At 26.3% G+C, this 17,136-nt stretch overlaps 6 non-coding genes across 6 annotated transcripts; all 6 read left to right on the top strand.

Annotated features, from left to right (window-relative positions):
• Positions 1-3,183: 3,183 nt before the first annotated feature.
• Trnah-gug lies at positions 3,184-3,255 on the top strand. The gene has a single exon. It is a non-coding gene; the product is annotated as a tRNA-His (tRNA).
• Positions 3,256-5,513: 2,258 nt separating this feature from the next.
• Positions 5,514-5,585, top strand: Trnah-gug. Its single transcript has one exon. It is a non-coding gene; the product is annotated as a tRNA-His (tRNA).
• A 2,266-nt stretch (positions 5,586-7,851) lies between these two features.
• Trnah-gug lies at positions 7,852-7,924 on the top strand. The gene has a single exon. It is a non-coding gene; the product is annotated as a tRNA-His (tRNA).
• A 2,267-nt stretch (positions 7,925-10,191) lies between these two features.
• On the top strand, positions 10,192-10,263 carry Trnah-gug. Its single transcript has one exon. It is a non-coding gene; the product is annotated as a tRNA-His (tRNA).
• Positions 10,264-12,533: 2,270 nt separating this feature from the next.
• Trnan-guu lies at positions 12,534-12,605 on the top strand. The gene has a single exon. It is a non-coding gene; the product is annotated as a tRNA-Asn (tRNA).
• Positions 12,606-14,866: 2,261 nt separating this feature from the next.
• Positions 14,867-14,938, top strand: Trnah-gug. The gene has a single exon. It is a non-coding gene; the product is annotated as a tRNA-His (tRNA).
• The last annotated feature ends 2,198 nt before the right edge of the window (positions 14,939-17,136 follow it).

Below are 17,136 nucleotides of genomic sequence, written 5' to 3'. Positions count from 1 at the left end.
TTTTCTCAACTATTAATTCAATGCAGTAAATTTATGAAAGAAATATCCTAAAAGGATTTAAACCCTGCATAATACATTGTATACTTTAAAAAATTGCCAAGTATTACGAAAAATAAGTAATATTACACTTTGTATATTTAAGAAAACAACATTTTTGGTACCTACAAAGAATGTAGCAAATATGTATATCAATGCTTGTTTGATGCACACTGTAAGTTATGGTAGTAAAGAGGATCTATAACAACACTTAGAACACATAAGCCAATGTTCAAGTATTGCACATAGTATATATGTTCAAACATACAGTACTTACAATAATTTTGCGGAAGTGTCAGTTTTTGAAATGACAATTTCTTTATTTTAGTATTAAAACTGCATAACATTATTATAAATATCTGGATAGTACACTCAAAGGGTAATGGTATAAGTTTTCAACTTAGTTTTTTACATAGAATTCATATTAAAGTGTCCAAATTAAGCATGAAATAAATCACACCATATTATATTTAACCTATACTTTTGTAAACCCATAGGGATTGAAGCTCTCCCATCTGATTAAAAATCTGATGGTTTATTTTCCATTTAGCTAATTACGCTTCCTTATAGAAACTACAATTTGCAAATTTATATTTGTTCATAAAACTTATCTTAGCATTCAATTAAATCTAGTGAAGTAAGAGAAGCATTTTTAAAATATCCTAAAAATAATTCAATAAAAAATTCAACATCAATTAAAATTAAAACAGATTTATATAAATATAAAGTAAAAATACATATAATTCATATAAATTAAAACTATTCAATTATAAAAATTGTACTAAAATAGCAAAGATGTGTATTGTCTAAACAGCTGTGTCATAAACAATGTAAGTGTGGTAAAGTAAAGTTGGTTATTTTGCATAGTTCAAATGCAATAGCATTTTATCATCTAGCTTTACTGTATTTGCTGTTACTTATTACTATGTTCAACTTGTTATAATTATAATTTTGTTCACATATGCATAAATTAAACTTTTGTTAATGCAAACAATTATATTATAGGTTTCAAGCTAATATTTAAAAAAATGCTTTAAATAAGAAAAAAAGGATGCAACAAGATATATAAAACACAGATTATTACACATTTTCTTAATGTTTGAATAATTTAAACTTTCATTAAAATTACTGCGTTTTTTTCCAGTAGAATTTGCATAAACTTAAGACACTTAAAATCACAGTTTTACAAGAAACGTCTTAAACGATTTTCAACGTATGACGGACATTTAATGTTACTGTTGTTTTGTATTAATTTCATCTATTCGTAATTTTTTTTTAAATGTTCTTAATCAAGCAACTTTCATATTGTTAAGAAAGCATATATGTAAAATTAATTCTTTGTAAAAGTTTGCATTGTTATATTTAAACAATTAAATGAAAAAAATAAATGAATAAAGTTTTATAGTATAATATTGTGTTAAACGAAATAAAACCAATTTCGAAAACGGACTTCTTGCTTTCAGAATTTGTTTTATTTTTGTTTTACTTCAATTTATCAGCTTGTCCTGGTTATTGGCCTAACATTAGAAAAAGCGATAATAATAAGAAAATCAGATGTCTATTTTCGAATTTGTTTTGTTTCGTTTTACTTAAAATTGTCTGCTTGTTCTGGTTATATTAATTCTGGGTATGACAACCATTATGCTAACTGGGGTATTAGAATGATTCTTGCATGCACACAAAGTACCTGGTTTAATTTCTATTTGAGCCTTACCAACACTAATAATCGCATTGTTCTCTGATGGTTAATCATCACTGTTTCAAGTAAAATTAAGTACAATTACTAAGTATTATTTGCAACACTTCTTAATATCTTGTTTCTGTATGTCAATTTTGGCAGAAGAAAAAACATAAAAACAGTACTAAAACAACGATATAACTTATATTAATAAACTATGAAGAAAGAAATAATTTGTAAACATTTTTCTAAGTTTACTTTTTGACAAACTTTCTATTTATAAAGTGTAACACGTAGTTTTGTAATAGAGAAGACTAAAAAAGAATAATATATTGCTTATAATGTTGCACATATTAGTACAATAATGTGGCAACATTTAATATTGAATTTCATGAAAACAAAGATAGGACTTTTACAAATCTTATCTACGTATAAAAAACTTATTTCATCTAACAGCATCCAAAACCATCTTAAATTTAATAAAAAGTTTTATGTGTAAACTGAACTTTCTCAAGTTGTAGTGAGGATTTGAACCAAGGCCCTAAAAATGAGAGTCTTATGTGCCAAAAGACATACTCTAGCTTTCCTAGAAACTATACAATCTTTCTAATTAATTTTGTTAACAACACTTTTCTCAACTATTAATTCAATGCAGTAAATTTATGAAAGAAATATCCTAAAAGGATTTAAACCCTGCATAATACATTGTATACTTTAAAAAATTGCCAAGTATTACGAAAAAGAAGTAATATTACACTTTGTATATTTAAGAGAACAACATTTTTGGTACCTACAAAGAATGTAATAAATATTTATATCAATGCTTGTTTAATGCACACTGTAAGTTATGGTAGTAAAGAGGACCTTTAACAGCACTTAGAACATATAAGCCAATGTTCAAGTCTTGAACATAGTATATATGTTCAAACATACAGTACTTACAATAATTTTGCAGAAGTGTCAGTTTTTAAATGACAATTTCTTTATTTTTGTATTAAAACAGTACAACATTATTATAAAATCTGGATAGTACATTCAAAAGTGTAATGGGATAAGTTTTCAACTTAGTTGCTTTTCACATAGAATTCATATTAAAGTGTCCAAATTAAGCATGAAATAAATCACACCATATTATATTTAACCAATACTTTTGTAATTCCATAGGGATTGAAACTTCTCCCATCTGATTAAAAATCTGATGGTTTATTTTCCATTTAGCTAATTACGCTTCCTTATAGAAACTACAATTTGCAAATTTATATTTGTTCATAAAACTTATCTTAGCATTCAACTAAATCTAGTGAAGTAAGAGAAGCATTTTTTAAAAATATCCTAACACAAAAAAATTCAATTCAATAAATTAAAACAGTTTACAATAATATAAAATTGTAATCATACTATTATTAAAATTACAAAATATTAAAAAATAGCAAAGATGTTTGTAAACAGTTGTGTCATATACAATATAAGCTGTGGTAGTAAAGTGGTTAATACATTGCATTGTGGCTGCAAAAGCCCAGGTTCAAATCCTGGCCATAGCATTTTACATCTAGCTTTACTGTATTTGCTGTTACTTTATTACATGTTCAATTGTTATAATTAAACTTTTGTTAATGCATAACAACGCTATACAATTATTATAGGTTTCAAGCTAATATTTAAAAAAAATGCTTTAAATAAGAAAAAAAAAGATGCAACAAGATATATAAAACACAGATTATTACACATTTTCTTAATGTTTGAATAATTTAAACTTTCATTAAAATTACTGCGTTTTTTTTCCAGTAGAATTTGCATAAACTTAAGACACTTAAAAATCACAGTTTTTACAAGAAACGTCTTAAACGATTTTCAACGTATGACGGACATTTAATGTTACTGTTGTTTTGTATTAATTTCATCTATTCGTAATTTTTTTTTAAATGTTCTTAATCAAGCAACTTTCATATTGTTAAGAAAGCATATATGTAAAATTAATTTTGTAAAAGTTTGCATTGTTATATTTAAACAATTAAATGAAAAAATAAATGAATAAAGTTTTATAGTATAATATTGTGTGTAAAACGAAATAAAACCAATTTCGAAAACGGACTTCTTGCTTTCAGAATTTGTTTTATTTTGTTTTACTTCAATTTATCAGCTTGTCCTGGTTATTGGCCTAACATTAGAAAAAGCGATAATACGAAGAAAATCAGATGTCTATTTTCGAATTTGTTTTGTTTCGTTTTACTTAAAATTGTCTGCTTGTTCTGGTTATATTAATTCTGGGTATGACAACCATTATGCTAACTGGGGTATTAGAATGATTCTTGCATGCACACAAAAAGTACCTGGTTTAATTTCTATTTGAGCCTTACCAACACTAATAATCGCATTGTTCTCTGATGGTTAATCATCACTGTTTCAAGTAAAAATTAAGTACAATTACTAAGTATTATTTGTAACACTTTAATATCTTGTTTCTTTATGTCAATTTTGGCAGAATAAAAAACATAAAAACAGTACTAAAACAACGATATAACTTATATTAATAAACTATGAAGAAAGAAATAATTTGTAAAGTTTTTTCTAAGTTTACTTTTTGACAAACTTTCTATTTATAAAGTGTAACACGTAGTTTTGTAATAGAGAAGACTAAAAAAGAATAATATATTGCTTATAATGTTGCACATATTAGTACAATAATGTGGCAACATTTAATATTGAATTTCATGAAAACAAAGATAGGACTTTTACAATTCTTATCTACGTATAAAAAACTTATTTCATCTAACAGCATCCAAAACCATCTTAAATTTAATAATAAAGTTTTATGTGTAAACTAAACTTTCTCAAGTTGTAGTGAGGATTTGAAACAAGGCCCTAAAAATGAGAGTCTTATGCTGTACCAAGAGACATACTCTAGCTTTCGTAGAAACTATACAATCTTTCTAATTAATTTTTGTTAACAACACTTTTCTCAACTACTACTCCAATGCAGTAAATTTATGAAAGAAATATCGTAAAAGGATTTAAACCCTGCATAATACATTGTATACTTTAAAAAATTGCCAAGTATTACGAAAAAGAAGTAATATTACACTTTGTATATTTAAGAGAACAACATTTTTGGTACCTACAAAGAATGTAATAAATATTTATATCAATGCTTGTTTAATGCACACTGTAAGTTATGGTAGTAAAGAGGACCTTTAACAGCACTTAGAACATATAAGTCAATGTGCAAGTCTTGAACATAGTATATATGTTCAAACATACAGTACTTACAATAATTTTGCAGAAGTGAGAGTTTTTTAAATGACAATTTCTTTATTTTTGTATTAAAACAGTACAACATTATTATAAAAATCTGGATAGTACATTCAGAAGTGTAATGGTATAAATTTTCAACTTAGTTGCTTATCACATAGAATTCATATTAAAGTGTCCAAATTAAGCATGAAATAAATCACACCATATTATATTTAACCAATACTTTTTGTAATTCCATAGGGGATTGAAGCTTCTCCCATCTGATTAAAAATCTGATGGTTTATTTTCCATTTAGCTAATTACGCTTCCTTATAGAAACTACAATTTGCAAATTTATATTTGTTCATAAAACTTATCTTAGCATTCAACTAAATCTAGTGAAGTAAGAGAAGCATTTTTTTAAAAATATCCTAACACAAAAAAATTCAATTCAATAAATTAAAACAGTTTACAATAATATAAAATTGTAATCATACTATTATTAAAATTACAAAATATTAAAAAATAGCAAAGATGTTTGTAAACAGTTGTGTCATATACAATATAAGCTGTGGTAGTAAAGTGGTTAATACATTGCATTGTGGCTGCAAAAGCCCAGGTTCAAATCCTGGCCATAGCATTTTACATCTAGCTTTACTGTATTTGCTGTTACTTTATTACATGTTCAATTGTTATAATTAAACTTTTGTTAATGCATAACAAAACGCTATACAATTATTATAGGTTTCAAGCTAATATTTAAAAAAAATGCTTTAAATAAGAAAAAAAAGGTGCAACAAGATATATAAAACACAGATTATTACACATTTTCTTAATGTTTGAATAATTTAAACTTTCATTAAAATTACTGCGTTTTTTTTCCAGTAGAATTTGCATAAACTTAAGACACTTAAAAATCACAGTTTTTACAAGAAACGTCTTAAACGATTTTCAACGTATGACGGACATTTAATGTTACTGTTGTTTTGTATTAATTTCATCTATTCGTAATTTTTTTTTAAATGTTCTTAATCAAGCAACTTTCATATTGTTAAGAAAGCATATATGTAAAATTAATTCTTTGTAAAAGTTTGCATTGTTATATTTAAACAATTAAATGAAAAAAATAAATGAATAAAGTTTTATAGTATAATAATTGTGCTGTAAAACGAAATAAAACCAATTTCGAAAACGGACTTCTTGCTTTCAGAATTTGTTTTATTTTGTTTTATATCAATTTATCAGCTTGTCCTGGTTATTGGCCTAACATTAGAAAAAGCGATAATATGAGGAAATTCAGATGTCCATTTTCGGAATTTGTTTTGTTTCGTTTTACTTAAAATTGTCTGCTTGTTCTGGTTATATTAATTCTGGGTATGACAACCATTATGCTAACTGGGGTATTAGAATGATTCTTGCATGCACACAAAAAGTACCTGGTTTAATTTCTATTTGAGCCTTACCAACACTAATAATCGCATTGTTCTCTGATGGTTAATCATCACTGTTTCAAGTAAAAATTAAGTACTATTACTAAGTATTATTTGCAACACTTCTTAATATCTTGTTTCTTTATGTCAATTTTGGCAGAAGAAAAAACATAAAAACAGTACTAAAACAACGATATAACTTATATTAATAAACTATGAAGAAAGAAATAATTTGTAAAGTTTTTTCTAAGTTTACTTTTTGACAAACTTTCTATTTATAAAGTGTAACACGTAGTTTTGTAATAGAGAAGACTAAAAAAGAATAATATATTGCTTATAATGTTGCACATATTAGTACAATAATGTGGCAACATTTAATATTGAATTTCATGAAAACAAAGATAGGACTTTTACAATTCTTATCTACGTATAAAATACTTATTTGATCTAACAGCATCCAAAACCATCTTAAATTTAATAATAAAGTTTTATGTGTAAACTGAACTTTCTCAAGTTGTAGTGAGGATTTGAACGAAGGCCCTAAAAATGAGAGTCTTATGCTGTACCAAGAGACATACTCTAGCTTTCGTAGAAACTATACAATCTTTCTAATTTATTTTTGTTAACAACACTTTTCTCAACTACTAATCCAATGCAGTAAATTTATGAAAGAAATATCCTAAAAGGATTTAAACCCTGCATAATACATTGTATACTTTAAAAAATTGCCAAGTATTACGAAAAAGAAGTAATATTACACTTTGTATATTTAAGAGAACAACATTTTTGGTACCTACAAAGAATGTAATAAATATTTATATCAATGCTTGTTTAATGCACACTGTAAGTTATGGTAGTAAAGAGGACCTTTAACAGCACTTAGAACATATAAGCCAATGTGCAAGTCTTGAACATAGTATATATGTTCAAACATACAGTACTTACAATAATTTTGCGGAAGTGAGAGTTTATTAAATGACAATTTCTTTATTTTTGTATTAAAACAGTACAACGTCATTATAAAAATCTGGATAGTATATTCAGAAGTGTAATGGTATTAGTTTTCAACTTAGTTTCTTTTCACATAGAATTCATATTAAAGTGTCCAAGTTAAGCATGAAATAAATCACACCATATTATATTTAACCAATACTTTTTGTAATTCCATAGGGGATTGAAGCTTCTCCCATCTGATTAAAAATCTGATGGTTTATTTTCCATTTCGCTAATTACGCTTGCTTATAGAAACTACAATTTGCAAATTTATATTTGTTCATAAAACTTATCTTAGCATTCAACTAAATCTAGTGAAGTAAGAGAAGCATTTTTTAAAAATATCCTAACACAAAAAAATTCAATTCAATAAATTAAAACAGTTTACAATAATATAAAATTGTAATCATACTATTATTAAAATTACAAAATATTAAAAAATAGCAAAGATGTTTGTAAACAGTTGTGTCATATACAATATAAGCTGTGGTAGTAAAGTGGTTAATACATTGCATTGTGGCTGCAAAAAGCCCAGGTTCAAATCCTGGCCATAGCATTTTACATCTAGCTTTACTGTATTTGCTGTTACTTTATTACATGTTCAATTGTTATAATTAAACTTTTGTTAATGCATAACAAAACGCTATACAATTATTATAGGTTTCAAGCTAATATTTAAAAAAAAATGCTTTAAATAAGAAAAAAAAGGTGCAACAAGATATATAAAACACAGATTATTACACATTTTCTTAATGTTTGAATAATTTAAACTTTCATTAAAATTACTGCGTTTTTTTTCCAGTAGAATTTGCATAAACTTAAGACACTTAAAAATCACAGTTTTTACAAGAAACGTCTTAAACGATTTTCAACGTATGACGGACATTTAATGTTACTGTTGTTTTGTATTAATTTCATCAATTCGTAATTTTTTTTTAAATGTTCTTAATCAAGCAACTTTCATATTGTTAAGAAAGCATATATGTAAAATTAATTCTTTGTAAAAGTTTGCATTGTTATATTTAAACAATTAAATGAAAAAAATAAATGAATAAAGTTTTATAGTATAATAATTGTGCTGTAAAACGAAATAAAACCAATTTCGAAAACGGACTTCTTGCTTTCAGAATTTGTTTTATTTTGTTTTATATCAATTTATCAGCTTGTCCTGGTTATTGGCCTAACATTAGAAAAAGCGATAATATGAGGAAATTCAGATGTCCATTTTCGGAATTTGTTTTGTTTCGTTTTACTTAAAATTGTCTGCTTGTTCTGGTTATATTAATTCTGGGTATGACAACCATTATGCTAACTGGGGTATTAGAATGATTCTTGCATGCACACAAAAAGTACCTGGTTTAATTTCTATTTGAGCCTTACCAACACTAATAATCGCATTGTTCTCTGATGGTTAATCATCACTGTTTCAAGTAAAAATTAAGTACTATTACTAAGTATTATTTGCAACACTTCTTAATATCTTGTTTCTTTATGTCAATTTTGGCAGAAGAAAAAACATAAAAACAGTACTAAAACAACGATATAACTTATATTAATAAACTATGAAGAAAGAAATAATTTGTAAAGTTTTTTCTAAGTTTACTTTTTGACAAACTTTCTATTTATAAAGTGTAACACGTAGTTTTGTAATAGAGAAGACTAAAAAAGAATAATATATTGCTTATAATGTTGCACATATTAGTACAATAATGTGGCAACATTTAATATTGAATTTCATGAAAACAAAGATAGGACTTTTACAATTCTTATCTACGTATAAAAAACTTATTTCATCTAACAGCATCCAAAACCATCTTAAATTTAATAAAAAAGTTTTATGTGTAAACTAAACTTTCTCAAGTTGTAGTGAGGATTTGAAACAAGGCCCTAAAAATGAGAGTCTTATGCTGTACCAAGAGACATACTCTAGCTTTCGTAGAAACTATACAATCTTTCTAATTAATTTTTGTTAACAACACTTTTCTCAACTACTACTCCAATGCAGTAAATTTATGAAAGAAATATCGTAAAAGGATTTAAACCCTGCATAATACATTGTATACTTTAAAAAATTGCCAAGTATTACGAAAAAGAAGTAATATTACACTTTGTATATTTAAGAGAACAACATTTTTGGTACCTACAAAGAATGTAATAAATATTTATATCAATGCTTGTTTAATGCACACTGTAAGTTATGGTAGTAAAGAGGACCTTTAACAGCACTTAGAACATATAAGCCAATGTGCAAGTCTTGAACATAGTATATATGTTCAAACATACAGTACTTACAATAATTTTGCAGAAGTGAGAGTTTTTTAAATGACAATTTCTTTATTTTTGTATTAAAACAGTACAACATTATTATAAAAATCTGGATAGTACATTCAGAAGTGTAATGGTATAAATTTTCAACTTAGTTGCTTATCACATAGAATTCATATTAAAGTGTCCAAATTAAGCATGAAATAAATCACACCATATTATATTTAACCAATACTTTTTGTAATTCCATAGGGGATTGAAGCTTCTCCCATCTGATTAAAAATCTGATGGTTTATTTTCCATTTAGCTAATTACGCTTCCTTATAGAAACTACAATTTGCAAATTTATATTTGTTCATAAAACTTATCTTAGCATTCAACTAAATCTAGTGAAGTAAGAGAAGCATTTTTTAAAAATATCCTAACACAAAAAAATTCAATTCAATAAATTAAAACAGTTTACAATAATATAAAATTGTAATCATACTATTATTAAAATTACAAAATATTAAAAAATAGCAAAGATGTTTGTAAACAGTTGTGTCATATACAATATAAGCTGTGGTAGTAAAGTGGTTAATACATTGCATTGTGGCTGCAAAAGCCCAGGTTCAAATCCTGGCCATAGCATTTTACATCTAGCTTTACTGTATTTGCTGTTACTTTATTACATGTTCAATTGTTATAATTAAACTTTTGTTAATGCATAACAAAACGCTATACAATTATTATAGGTTTCAAGCTAATATTTAAAAAAAATGCTTTAAATAAGAAAAAAAAGGTGCAACAAGATATATAAAACACAGATTATTACACATTTTCTTAATGTTTGAATAATTTAAACTTTCATTAAAATTACTGCGTTTTTTTTCCAGTAGAATTTGCATAAACTTAAGACACTTAAAAATCACAGTTTTTACAAGAAACGTCTTAAACGATTTTCAACGTATGACGGACATTTAATGTTACTGTTGTTTTGTATTAATTTCATCAATTCGTAATTTTTTTTTTTTTAAATGTTCTTAATCAAGCAACTTTCATATTGTTAAGAAAGCATATATGTAAAATTAATTCTTTGTAAAAGTTTGCATTGTTATATTTAAACAATTAAATGAAAAAAATAAATGAATAAAGTTTTATAGTATAATAATTGTGCTGTAAAACGAAATAAAACCAATTTCGAAAACGGACTTCTTGCTTTCAGAATTTGTTTTATTTTGTTTTATATCAATTTATCAGCTTGTCCTGGTTATTGGCCTAACATTAGAAAAAGCGATAATATGAGGAAATTCAGATGTCCATTTTCGGAATTTGTTTTGTTTCGTTTTACTTAAAATTGTCTGCTTGTTCTGGTTATATTAATTCTGGGTATGACAACCATTATGCTAACTGGGGTATTAGAATGATTCTTGCATGCACACAAAAAGTACCTGGTTTAATTTCTATTTGAGCCTTACCAACACTAATAATCGCATTGTTCTCTGATGGTTAATCATCACTGTTTCAAGTAAAAATTAAGTACTATTACTAAGTATTATTTGCAACACTTCTTAATATCTTGTTTCTTTATGTCAATTTTGGCAGAAGAAAAAACATAAAAACAGTACTAAAACAACGATATAACTTATATTAATAAACTATGAAGAAAGAAATAATTTGTAAAGTTTTTTCTAAGTTTACTTTTTGACAAACTTTCTATTTATAAAGTGTAACACGTAGTTTTGTAATAGAGAAGACTAAAAAAGAATAATATATTGCTTATAATGTTGCACATATTAGTACAATAATGTGGCAACATTTAATATTGAATTTCATGAAAACAAAGATAGGACTTTTACAATTCTTATCTACGTATAAAATACTTATTTGATCTAACAGCATCCAAAACCATCTTAAATTTAATAATAAAGTTTTATGTGTAAACTGAACTTTCTCAAGTTGTAGTGAGGATTTGAACGAAGGCCCTAAAAATGAGAGTCTTATGCTGTACCAAGAGACATACTCTAGCTTTCGTAGAAACTATACAATCTTTCTAATTTATTTTTGTTAACAACACTTTTCTCAACTACTAATCCAATGCAGTAAATTTATGAAAGAAATATCCTAAAAGGATTTAAACCCTGCATAATACATTGTATACTTTAAAAAATTGCCAAGTATTACGAAAAAGAAGTAATATTACACTTTGTATATTTAAGAGAACAACATTTTTGGTACCTACAAAGAATGTAATAAATATTTATATCAATGCTTGTTTAATGCACACTGTAAGTTATGGTAGTAAAGAGGACCTTTAACAGCACTTAGAACATATAAGCCAATGTGCAAGTCTTGAACATAGTATATATGTTCAAACATACAGTACTTACAATAATTTTGCAGAAGTGAGAGTTTTTTAAATGACAATTTCTTTATTTTTGTATTAAAACAGTACAACATTATTATAAAAATCTGGATAGTACATTCAGAAGTGTAATGGTATAAATTTTCAACTTAGTTGCTTATCACATAGAATTCATATTAAAGTGTCCAAATTAAGCATGAAATAAATCACACCATATTATATTTAACCAATACTTTTTGTAATTCCATAGGGGATTGAAGCTTCTCCCATCTGATTAAAAATCTGATGGTTTATTTTCCATTTAGCTAATTACGCTTCCTTATAGAAACTACAATTTGCAAATTTATATTTGTTCATAAAACTTATCTTAGCATTCAACTAAATCTAGTGAAGTAAGAGAAGCATTTTTTAAAAATATCCTAACACAAAAAAATTCAATTCAATAAATTAAAACAGTTTACAATAATATAAAATTGTAATCATACTATTATTAAAATTACAAAATATTAAAAAATAGCAAAGATGTTTGTAAACAGTTGTGTCATATACAATATAAGCTGTGGTAGTAAAGTGGTTAATACATTGCATTGTTGCTGCAAAAGCCCAGGTTCAAATCCTGGCCATAGCATTTTACATCTAGCTTTACTGTATTTGCTGTTACTTTATTACATGTTCAATTGTTATAATTAAACTTTTGTTAATGCATAACAAAACGCTATACAATTATTATAGGTTTCAAGCTAATATTTAAAAAAAATGCTTTAAATAAGAAAAAAAAGGTGCAACAAGATATATAAAACACAGATTATTACACATTTTCTTAATGTTTGAATAATTTAAACTTTCATTAAAATTACTGCGTTTTTTTTCCAGTAGAATTTGCATAAACTTAAGACACTTAAAAATCACAGTTTTTACAAGAAACGTCTTAAACGATTTTCAACGTATGACGGACATTTAATGTTACTGTTGTTTTGTATTAATTTCATCAATTCGTAATTTTTTTTTAAATGTTCTTAATCAAGCAACTTTCATATTGTTAAGAAAGCATATATGTAAAATTAATTCTTTGTAAAAGTTTGCATTGTTATATTTAAACAATTAAATGAAAAAAATAAATGAATAAAGTTTTATAGTATAATAATTGTGCTGTAAAACGAAATAAAACCAATTTCGAAAACGGACTTCTTGCTTTCAGAATTTGTTTTATTTTGTTTTATATCAATTTATCAGCTTGTCCTGGTTATTGGCCTAACATTAGAAAAAGCGATAATATGAGGAAATTCAGATGTCCATTTTCGGAATTTGTTTTGTTTCGTTTTACTTAAAATTGTCTGCTTGTTCTGGTTATATTAATTCTGGGTATGACAACCATTATGCTAACTGGGGTATTAGAATGATTCTTGCATGCACACAAAAAGTACCTGGTTTAATTTCTATTTGAGCCTTACCAACACTAATAATCGCATTGTTCTCTGATGGTTAATCATCACTGTTTCAAGTAAAAATTAAGTACTATTACTAAGTATTATTTGCAACACTTCTTAATATCTTGTTTCTTTATGTCAATTTTGGCAGAAGAAAAAACATAAAAACAGTAATAAAACAACGATATAACTTATATTAATAAACTATGAAGAAAGAAATAATTTGTAAAGTTTTTTCTAAGTTTACTTTTTGACAAACTTTCTATTTATAAAGTGTAACACGTAGTTTTGTAATAGAGAAGACTAAAAAAGAATAATATATTGCTTATAATGTTGCACATATTAGTACAATAATGTGGCAACATTTAATATTGAATTTCATGAAAACAAAGATAGGACTTTTACAATTCTTATCTACGTATAAAATACTTATTTGATCTAACAGCATCCAAAACCATCTTAAATTTAATAATAAAGTTTTATGTGTAAACTGAACTTTCTCAAGTTGTAGTGAGGATTTGAACGAAGGCCCTAAAAATGAGAGTCTTATGCTGTACCAAGAGACATACTCTAGCTTTCGTAGAAACTATACAATCTTTCTAATTAATTTTTGTTAACAACACTTTTCTCAACTACTAATCCAATGCAGTAAATTTATGAAAGAAATATCCTAAAAGGATTTAAACCCTGCATAATACATTGTATACTTTAAAAAATTGCCAAGTATTACGAAAAAGAAGTAATATTACACTTTGTATATTTAAGAGAACAACATTTTTGGTACCTACAAAGAATGTAATAAATATTTATATCAATGCTTTTTTAATGCACACTGTAAGTTATGGTAGTAAAGAGGACCTTTAACAGCACTTAGAACATATAAGCCAATGTGCAAGTCTTGAACATAGTATATATGTTCAAACATACAGTACTTACAATAATTTTGCGGAAGTGAGAGTTTATTAAATGACAATTTCTTTATTTTTGTATTAAAACAGTACAACGTCATTATAAAAATCTGGATAGTACATTCAGAAGTGTAATGGTATTAGTTTTCAACTTAGTTTCTTTTCACATAGAATTCATATTAAAGTGTCCAAGTTAAGCATGAAATAAATCACACCATATTATATTTAACCAATACTTTTTGTAATTCCATAGGGGATTGAAGCTTCTCCCATCTGATTAAAAATCTGATGGTTTATTTTCTATTTAGCTAATAAGCTTGCTTATAGAAACTACAATTTGCAAATTTATATTTGTTTATAAAACTTATCTTAGCATTCAACTAAATCTAGTGAAGTAAGAGAAGCATTTTTTAAAAATATCCTAACACAAAAAAATTCAATTCAATAAATTAAAACAGTTTACAATAATATAAAATTGTAATCATACTATTATTAAAATTACAAAATATTAAAAATATAGATGTTTGTAAACAGTTGTGTCATATACAATATAAGCTGTGGTAGTAAAGTGGTTAATACATTGCATTGTGGCTGCAAAAGCCCAGGTTCAAATCCTGGCCATAGCATTTTACATCTAGCTTTACTGTATTTGCTGTTACTTTATTACATGTTCAATTGTTATAATTAAACTTTTTATGTTTGTAAATGATGATCGTCCAGGTTAATAAAGTCCTGAGAAGGACTGTTTTTGATGTTGTTGACTGACGTTTCGACAACCTTAGCGGTAGTCATCTTCAGAGTCAAATGAGGAGTAAACGTCAGGTTAGCCGTATTTGTTGTCTGGTTCTTACGTCATTGTATTGTGTGTACAAGAAATGTGCAGGAAATGTGTATTGTCATTGTGGATTAGTGCGAAGTGAAATATTTTATTTTTAGTTGTGATGTGTGATTTAGGTGTAACGTTTTTAGTTGTAGTGTGTGGGTGTTAATGGTGTATTGTCATTGTGAATTAGTTTGAAGTGTAATGTTTTTAGTTGATCGTTTGTTTGTATTGTGAATACAAACAAACGATCAACTAAAAACATTACACTTCAAACTAATTCACAATGACAATACACCATTGACACCAGTGGATTAGTGTGAAGTATTGTGAATACAAACAAACGATCAACTAAAAACATTACACTTCAAACTAATTCACAATGACAATACACCATTGACGCCCACACACTACAACTAAAAACGTTACACCTAAATCACACATTACAACTAAAAATAAAATATTTCACTTCACACTAATCCACAATGACAATACACATTTCCTGCACATTTCCTGTACACACAATACAATGACGTAAGAACCAGACAACAAATACGGCTAACCTGACGTTTACTCCTCATTTGACTCTGAAGATGACTACCGCTAAGGTTGTCGAAACGTCAGTCAACAACATCAAAAACAGTCCTTCTCAGGACTTTATTAACCTGGACGATCATCATTTACAAACATATAACGATACTCCCGGGTTCAAACCATTTACTTTAATTAAACTTTTGTTAATGCATAACAAAACGCTATACAATTATTATAGGTTTCAAGCTAATATTTAAAAAAAATGCTTTAAATAAGAAAAAAAAGGTGCAACAAGATATATAAAACACAGATTATTACACATTTTCTTAATGTTTGAATAATTTAAACTTTCATTAAAATTACTGCGTTTTTTTTCCAGTAGAATTTGCATAAACTTAAGACACTTAAAAATCACAGTTTTTACAAGAAACGTCTTAAACGATTTTCAACGTATGACGGACATTTAATGTTACTGTTGTTTTGTATTAATTTCATCAATTCGTAATTTTTTTTTAAATGTTCTTAATCAAGCAACTTTCATATTGTTAAGAAAGCATATATGTAAAATTAATTCTTTGTAAAAGTTTGCATTGTTATATTTAAACAATTAAATGAAAAAAATAAATGAATAAAGTTTTATAGTATAATAATTGTGCTGTAAAACGAAATAAAACCAATTTCGAAAACGGACTTCTTGCTTTCAGAATTTGTTTTATTTTGTTTTACTTCAATTTATCAGCTTGTCCTGGTTATTGGCCTAACATTAGAAAAAGCGATAATACGAAGAAAATCAGATGTCTATTTTCGGAATTTGTTTTGTTTCGTTTTACTTAAAATTGTCTGCTTGTTCTGGTTATATTAATTCTGGGTATGACAACCATTATGCTAACTGGGGTATTAGAATGATTCTTGCATGCACACAAAAAGTACCTGGTTTAATTTCTATTTGAGCCTTACCAACACTAATAATCGCATTGTTCTCTGATGGTTAATCATCACTGTTTCAAGTAAAAATTAAGTACAATTACTAAGTATTATTTGCAACACTTCTTAATATCTTGTTTCTGTATGTCAATTTTGGCAGAAGAAAAAACATAAAAACAGTACTAAAACAACGATATAACTTATATTAATAAACTATGAAGAAAGAAATAATTTGTAAACATTTTTCTAAGTTTACTTTTTGACAAACTTTCTATTTATAAAGTGTAACACGTAGTTTTGTAATAGAGAAGACTAAAAAAGAATAATATATTGCTTATAATGTTGCACATATTAGTACAATAATGTGGCAACATTTAATATTGAATTTCATGAAAACAAAGATAGGACTTTTACAAATCTTATCTACGTATAAAAAACTTATTTCATCTAACAGCATCCAAAACCATCTTAAATTTAATAATAAAGTTTTATGTGTAAACTAAACTTTCTCAAGTTGTAGTGAGGATTTGAACCAAGGCCCTAAAA

The sequence above is a fragment of the Xenia sp. Carnegie-2017 genome, unplaced genomic scaffold (genome assembly GCF_021976095.1).
Source record: "Xenia sp. Carnegie-2017 unplaced genomic scaffold, XeniaSp_v1 HiC_scaffold_6, whole genome shotgun sequence".
Taxonomy (NCBI): domain Eukaryota; kingdom Metazoa; phylum Cnidaria; class Anthozoa; order Malacalcyonacea; family Xeniidae; genus Xenia; species Xenia sp. Carnegie-2017.
This window is presented reverse-complemented; position numbering and strand designations above follow the sequence as displayed.